The 8102-nt window shown below is 43.1% G+C and overlaps 1 long non-coding RNA gene across 2 annotated transcripts; it reads right to left on the minus strand.

Moving 5' to 3' along the window:
* Positions 1-1536: 1536 nt before the first annotated feature.
* LOC123327883 lies at positions 1537-7900 on the minus strand. Of its 2 annotated transcripts, XR_006542561.2 has the most exons (4): positions 7839-7900; positions 4929-5022; positions 1846-1978; positions 1537-1686 (listed from the first exon to the last, which is right to left on the minus strand). It is a non-coding gene; the product is annotated as an uncharacterized LOC123327883 (long non-coding RNA). The 2 variants fall into 2 exon arrangements; XR_006542560.2 differs by lacking the exon at positions 4929-5022 and having other exon boundaries at positions 7839-7895.
* Between the last annotated feature and the right edge of the window lie 202 nt (positions 7901-8102).

Raw genomic sequence — 8102 nt, forward strand, 5'->3', positions numbered from 1 at the left:
TCCAGTGGAATGACTGGGTAAATGCAAATAAGTGTTCCTCATTCAGTACACTTTTAACTAAGTTTTCCTTCATTTAGATTGGGTACAAATTGAGGTTGCAAGGGTTATTCTTTGGCTATGTCCATATTTCTCATTTGGAACAAAAATATGATGGAAGGTTTCTAGTGTTTCTGCACCCCTATCTACCACCTTCCCTAAGAAAATTCTTACTTCTGGGTTCGGATAGTGGCAATCCCTTGCTGATTGCAGTGAATCTTCCCTTATAATTCATATAATACATGAATAATCCTCACCACTGTTCTTACACATTAGTCCATACTGCTGCCCCACACTTCTCCAGCCCTGAAGGGAATCTTACCATTGGGCAGTAATCTGGGAAAGCTGGTTCAGCTTGTGTCACAGTTAGGAGCAGGGTGTCTCAGACTCTATATGTAACATGATGTCTCTTTAAACATGCTCACATGAACTCCTCTGTTGTGCATTACTAGTCAAGCCTTCTAACATGTTCATGAAAGGTTGTTGTTGAATCACGTGAAGACACCGGGATTCTTGGCCCCCAGAGGAGAAGAATTCAATCCGGGGCCAGAGACGAGGCTTGATCACTCAGAGCTTTTGTGTAATAAAGTTTTATTAAAGTATAAAGGAGATAGAGAAAGCTTCTGACATAGGCATCAGAAGGGGGCAGAAAGAGTACCCGCTTGCTGGTGTTAACAATGAAGTTATATAATCCAAAGAATGTCTGGAGGTTGTAAAGACCTCATCAGACCTACTCCCATAATTTACATTTTAAGATAACACTGTCCTCAGGCAGGATACATCCTTGCAAAGACCAGGTCTACTCCCATAATTTACATTTTAAGATAACAGAAGGTTTAATCCAAAGACTGTCCTTAGGCAGGATACATTATTGTTATATAATCCTAAGGAATGTGGAGAAAGAAAAAAAGTTTGTCCTTTCTTCTTCCTTGAGAATTCCAGACCTCTCTCTCCTTGGGGACCCCTAGACTCCCTATCAACCTGCCTAGGAAATGACTCTCTCATTCCCCCCTTTTCTTTTAGGAGAATTATGTTGCCTAGGGAAAAGGGGTGTCGTTTTCGTTCCATAACTGCTTCCAAGCTGACAAGGGGCGTTGTGCCTAAATTGGTGAGGCAACATATTCTCCTAATCCTCATATTGAGGATATCTGATCCAGGGGCCCCAAATAGTAGTTGGAGGAAGTTGCAACAGTAGCAGGAGCTTGAGCAATCATTTGTAACTTAAAAGCTTCCATGCGGCTAGAAACAAATTCAGTTATACAGTTACAGATGCAGGCAACATAGTCATTAAAACAAGTTAAAATCGAAATTAAAAGTCACATTATGTACACAGTTAAAGTGCAAAGTGTTGCACCAGTCCATTTTAGTGTTGGTAGATGTCATCAGATGAAGAAGAGGCATCGCATGTGATTGTTGTCAAAGGTATTCACAGACTTGGAGAAAGTCTTTTCCTTGAAGTGGAGATGTCCACCTCCAGAAGCCTTCTACTGATGAAGAGGGGAGTGCTCCACAGACCCAGCAGTTAGACCGATTGTGGAATGCAGTGTAGGAGTGAGCTCAGGACAGGAAGGCATTGTCTTGAGGATCAAACAGCAGACTCAGGATATTTGGAGTCAGCAGAAGTAAGCTCACATAGGTTATCAGGTCCATCTAAAAGGTACAAAGTCAGAGCATTGAAAGTAAAGACATAAAATGAAGTCACTTAATTTAGGTCAGGGTACCACCTCTTAACTCGAGTGTGATGTACCCATGAATCAATTCCTGGCACTTTGACAGCTGTGGGAGAAGAAAGAATAACCTGGTACGGACCTTCCCAGAGAGGCTTGAGGGATGGGCCTCCAGATCCCAATGTTTTTATAAGGACCTCGGTTCCTGGCTCAAATAGAGGCTTGCTTGTCTTGGAGGCTGGGTCAGGAGTCATCTCCGGGAGTTCTGTTAATGCCTGTTGAAAAGCTGATAGCTGAGTTACATAATTAGTTAATTCCAAGGCTTCAGGGTCTATAACAATGTCTGTGTGTAAGAAAGGCCTTCCATAAGTACATTCAAAGGGGGACAGTTCGAGCTCTCATTAAAGCTTATGGGTAGAACTTTAATCCATTTGTCCTGCGTCTCTTGAGTTAATTTGAGCAGATGTCTTTTGATAATGTCATTAGCTTTTTAAACTTTTCCGGAGGATTGGGGTCTCCAGGAACAGTGTAAGTGATATTCTATTCCTAGAGCTTTAGATACCCCCTGAGTTACAGCAGCTTTAAAGGCAGAGCCATTGTTACTCTGAAGGCTCTGTGGCAGCCCAAACCTGGGGATAATTTCATGGATTAAAATCTTTATAACCTCCTTAGCCTGTTCACTACGACAGGGAAAAGCCTCAATCCATCCAGTAAAGGTATCTACCCAAACTTGTAAGCAAGAATATCCATTAGCTTTTGGCATATGAGTAAAATCAATTTCCCAATCCTCTCCAGGATACTTCCCCCTTCGTTGTAATCCAGATTTTGCTAGCTTTTCAGTCTTTGGGTTATTTTTTTGATAATATTCTTTAAAGTTTTCATTACATTTTTACCTTCAAACAAACAAGAAGCCATTTGGTAAGTACTCTCGGCTCCCAAATGAAAACTCTGATGTAAACCCTTAAGAATTTTCCACTGAGCATTTTCAGGAATTATTAATCGTCCATCCTCGGACTGTAACCATCCTTTATCAGTAATCTTTGCTCCTCGTTTCTCATATCTTTCTAATTCTTCCTCAGTATATTGTGGTTTTTCCTGTTTCACAGGACCTGTCCAGATCAAAGGCATCTGTAGTGAAGGGGTTTCATAAAGTGCCACTTTTCTGGCTTGACAGTCAGCCAGCTGATTACCTTCAGTATTTTACTCCCATCCCTGCTGTGCCCTTTGCAGTACATAACAGCTACTTCTTTACAACAATATATAGCAGTTAAAAGTCTCTCAATCTCTCTGAAATGCTTAATAGGTTCTCCTGTTGCTGTTTTAAACTGTCTCTCTTTCCATATTGCAGCATGAGCATGTAAAGTCAAATAAGCATACTTAGAATCTGTGTAGATATTTACCCGCTGCCCTTTGCTTAACTCTAGAGCTTGGGTCAGGGCCACAGGCTCCACTAACTGGGCACTGGTTCCAAGGGGGAGAGATTTTGCTTCCAAAACCTGTTCAGCAGTCACCACGGCGTAACCTGCTTTATGCTTTCCATCCCAAACAAAAGAACTGCCATCTGTAAATATTTCCATGTCAGGATTGTCTAATGGGGTATCCTTTAGATCCTCCCAAGCTGCATAGTTTAAAGTTAGGAATTGAGAACAATCGTGATCAGGTGTTTCATTTTCCTTCTCAGGAAGGAAAGTGGCAGGATTTAGATTTCCACAAACTTCAAGCTTAGTTACTGGTCCTTCTAAAAACAATGACTGATATTTAAGAAGCCTACTGTCTGCCATCCAAATATTAACCTTAGAATTTAAGACTCTACTCATATCATGAGAAGTCAGTACAGTAAGGTTTCATCCATTAATTATTTTTAAAGCTTCAGGTGCTAATAAAGCCGCTGCCCCAATTACTCTTAGGCAGTGGGGCCACCCACGTGAAACTACATCTAATTCTCTGCTTAGATAAGCAATAGGTTGCTGGTGAGGCCCTCAGGGTTGTGTCAAAACTCCCAATGCCACACCTTTTCTTTTAGTGACAAACAAATTAAATTTTGACCCTGTGGGCAAGCTCAGAGCTGGAGCTTGCAGGACAGCAGTCTGAAGAACCTTAAAAGCCTTTTGAGTTTCTGGAGACCAAAACAGTTTGTAGGTTTGGGCCTGCTGAGTTTCAGCTATAAGTTTATATAAAGGCCGGGCAAGTTCCCCATAACCCAGAATCCAAATGCAACAGTAACCTGTGATTCCCCAAAATCCTCTCAATTGCCTTAAAGTCATAGGTAGGGGATGATTTAGTATAGGTTTAATTCTCTCAGGGCCTATGGACCTAGTCCCTTCTGATATGATTAGGCCCAGATATCTAACCGACTGTTGACAAAGCTGAGCCTTTTCTCTTGATGCCTTGTAACCGCAGCCTGCCAGAAAGTTTAAGAAATCTTCTGAGGCTCGCAAACAAGCTTCCTCTGTCTCAGCACAGAGCAAAATATCATCTGCATATTGTAACACCACCGCTTCAGAGCTATTTAAGTTTTGTAGATCCCGTGACAAACTTTGTCCAAGTAAGTGAGGACTGTCACGAAATCCCTGAGGCAAAACTGTCCAAGTTAACTGAGAAGCTGGCTGTGTAGGGTCTTCAAAGGCAAATAGAAATTGACTTTCTTCTGCCAAAGGCACTGAATAGAAGGCATCCTTTAAATCAATTACTGAGAAATATTTGGCCCGTTCAGGAATTTCAGACAATAGAGTATAAGGATTAGGCACCATGGGGTGTAAAGGAACTACAGCCTCATTTATTATTTGTAAATCTAGAACTAGTCTCCATTTACCATTCGATTTCTTTATACCAAAAATAGGAGTGCTGCAAGGACTGTTATAGGGAATTAATAGTCTCTGCTCCTTTAAATTTTTGATGATGGGTTTTAACCCTTCCTTAACTTCAGGTTTCAGTGGATATTGCTTCTTATGTGGAAATACGTGTGGGTCTTTGAGCTTAACAACTACAGGAATAGCATTTTGTTCTCGACCCACAGATTTTCCATCAGCCCATACTCTAGGATTTACATTTTGTTCAACTACAGGGAGAGAAAGGAAGGGCTCCATATTCATGAAAACAGAGGCACGGACCTTGCTCAGTATACCCCTTCCCAAAAGGGGGGAGGGAGATTCTGGCACGATCAGAAACTCGTGTGAAAACAGCACAGAATCCCAGTTGCAAGATAAAGAATAACTGAAATAATACCTTTTGATTCATCCAGACAGTCCCATTATGGAAGCGGATTGGGAAGAATGTGGACCAGGGGCTTCAGTAAGCACAGAATAAGTTGCCCCAGTACCTAAAAGGAAATCGACAGATTGGCCCCCCACAGTTATTAATACCCGTGGTTCCTCAGGTGTAATTAGGATGGGAGCTTGTGTGGGGACCTTCAGTCCTGATTGTCTTGAGAGTCCAACCCCAGAGACCTACACCTCTGGGGGCAATCTCTCTTCCAGTGTGGTCCTTTGCAGACTGGACATGGAACCGTGGGCAGCTTAGAGGCCTGAGGGAAATCCCGCTTGAGGTGCCCCTCCTTTCCACAGTAATAGCAAGCCCATCCCTTTTCACCTGGGCCCCTCTGGGCATTTTTCTCAGGCTGTTTAAGAACGTTTTTCATAGCCATGGTGAAGGCTTCCGCCTTTTCCTTTGTCTTTTTTTGCCTTTCTTTCTTTTCCTCATATTCCCTACCATAATAGACTGAGCCAGTTGTAACAGAGTATCTAAAGACTGATTTGGCCCATACATCCATTTTAATAGCTTACGGCGGATATCTGGAGCCGACTGAGTGAGAAATCTATCCTTTAAGATCACTTTTCCCTTTTCAATTTCGGGATCAATCTCAGTGAACCTGCGAAGGGCTTCTCTCAGTCTATCTAGGAATTTACCAGGAGCTTCCTTCTCCTCCTGTTCTATGTCTGTCAATTTGCCATGGACGTGAGTCTGAGTGAACTCCTGGAGTTGGTGATGGACAGGGAGGCCTGGCATGTTATGATTCATGGGGTCGCAAACGACTGAGCGACTGATCTGATCTGATCTGATCTGAAAGGCTTAGAACACGCCTGCCTAAGTCCTTCAAGAATACATCTAACAAAATGACTCTGATCCCATCTTCCTTTAGCTGTGTTGTAGTCCCAGTCTGGTTCTATAGTTGGGACTGCCTGATTCCCCGTGGGGAGGGCCGCTATCTCGTTCTCCCTCTTCCCTACTGATTCATTACCAAGACATTCATTTCCATAAGCAATTGCTTTTCCCAAAACTTTTTCTAAAGTCTTTTTTTCCAAAAGTCTTTGACTCGGGAGTCAGCGTTTGTCCCAAGATATACATCACATCCTTCCAAGTGAGGTCATAAAGCAGAGTAACACCTTTAAAAGCTCTAATATATTTTTCTGGGTCCTCTAAATAGTCTCCTAGATCCTCCTTGATTATTTGTATTTCTTGATAAGAGAAAGGCTTATTAACTCTCACAGACTGATTATTTCTCCCAGTGGGTGTTTTGTAAAGAGGCAACAGCTTGTGTGGCTATTCCTCAGTCTCTCTGGCTGCTCTGCGCATATGATCACAGGGATAGAATGGAGAAACCTGTTTTTCTTTTTCTCTTTGTCTCCTGTCCTCCATCTCATCTCTCACTTCCATGGTCTGAGTTTCTACTGAAACCAGAGTAGTCTGAGGTCATACTGAGACAGGAGTTGTTTGGACCTCCATGTGGGTAGTTTGAATCTCAGTTTGACTTTGAGTCAAACTGTGCCTCCAGGTATGGGGGCAAAGTAAGAGGACAGGAGGGAGCGGAAGGTTTCACGCCCAAATCTATACCCTTAGGACATAAGTCTGGCATATTTCACAGAGAGAAAAAGGGCAACACATATGCTACTTCTACCCATTTCCCTTGTTCCTTACAGAACCGGTCTAATTGTAGAACAGTATTATACTTAAGAGACCCTCCAACTGGCCACCGTTTGCCATCCTCCAATGGATACCATGGCCATACAGTATCACATAGGAAGACCAGTTGTGTCTTCTTTAAGCCTGGGGATCAAATCTATCCCAGTTTTTCAGGATACAGTTCAAAGGAGTGAGGCTTGAATTGTTAGCTCCCATCTGTAGGAGAGAAAAAAAGCAACCAGCGCCATTTTTTTTCTACCGGAGGCATCCCTCCCTGCTCTAGATGGGGGTGTAGACAGACATTAAACCAAAAGTTTTTCCTTCCTGGTCGGACTTAGTCTGTCCCTTACCGACGCAGGCGCAGTCTGCGTCCCTTCCGGTTCTACCACCGAGATGGGGTGGGGATGTACCAGGGGTAGACTTGATAGCATCCCTACTTGACGTCCAGCTCTTCACCTTTAACCTTGCTTGCCTCTGATGTCACCTGGGGTGAATCAAAGTAACCTTCCAGAATGCCTCCCAAGCTAAGACTACTAGGGGAAATATACATCACCTGAGTGCCTGTGCACGACCATAAGTATTTCCTGACTACAATAAGACCGACGCGAACATAAAACTGAGATGTTCTTTCCAAGCATCACCACACAAGTATAACAGCCCCCTCTGATCCACTAAGAGCCTGTGTTACCAAAGGAAAAAACCCATTGCAGTCCCAATCTGAGTAACCTTTAACCTCAGAGATGTTCTGGGAGCTAGAGCTCCATCTAGCCTCTGAACTTTTGATTCCTAGCGAGGCTAAGCGCTTTCTTGACTACCACTCCAAGTTTGGGACCTAAGCCACAGTATACAATAACAGTATAGATCACAAGTCCCTTGAAAGTCTATGATCCAATAGATTAGGTTAGTACTTCTAATTCCCAAGGAATTATGAAATGGTCAAAGAGACCGAAAAGTTTGACCGAGAAAGGAGGGTTTGGTCCACACACTTTGTCCATTTCTGGTCGGTTCCCAAAGGAGACATTGGGTGCCTCTTGGCATTGGCAGGTCGGTATAGCGCCCCAACAGGTTTCTGCCATAAGCCGTATGAGATCACCGTGGAACCGCAGAGCAGGGCTCCTTACTTGCTTCACGCAGGGCATGCCATTCATTCACACAAGCACACCGTAGAGTTAGTAAAGCACAGCAGAAAACGTGTTCGCTAAGAGAACAAAGAACTAAAGCTCCAAGCATCCTTACCTTGTCCTGAAGGATCCCAGACGAGCCCCCAAGATGAAAGGTTGTTGTTGAATCACGTGAAGACACAGGGATTCTTGGCCCCCAGAGGAGAAGAATTAAATCCGGGGCCAGAGATGAGGCTTGATCACTCAGAGCTTTTGTGTAATAAAGTTTTATTAAAGTATAAAGGAGATAGAGAAAGCTTCTGATATAGGCATCAGAAGGGGGCAGAAAGAGTACCCATTTGCTGGTGTTAACAATGAAGTTATATAATCCAAAGAATGT

Source organism: Bubalus bubalis, chromosome 10 (genome assembly GCF_019923935.1).
Source record: "Bubalus bubalis isolate 160015118507 breed Murrah chromosome 10, NDDB_SH_1, whole genome shotgun sequence".
NCBI lineage: Eukaryota > Metazoa > Chordata > Mammalia > Artiodactyla > Bovidae > Bubalus > Bubalus bubalis.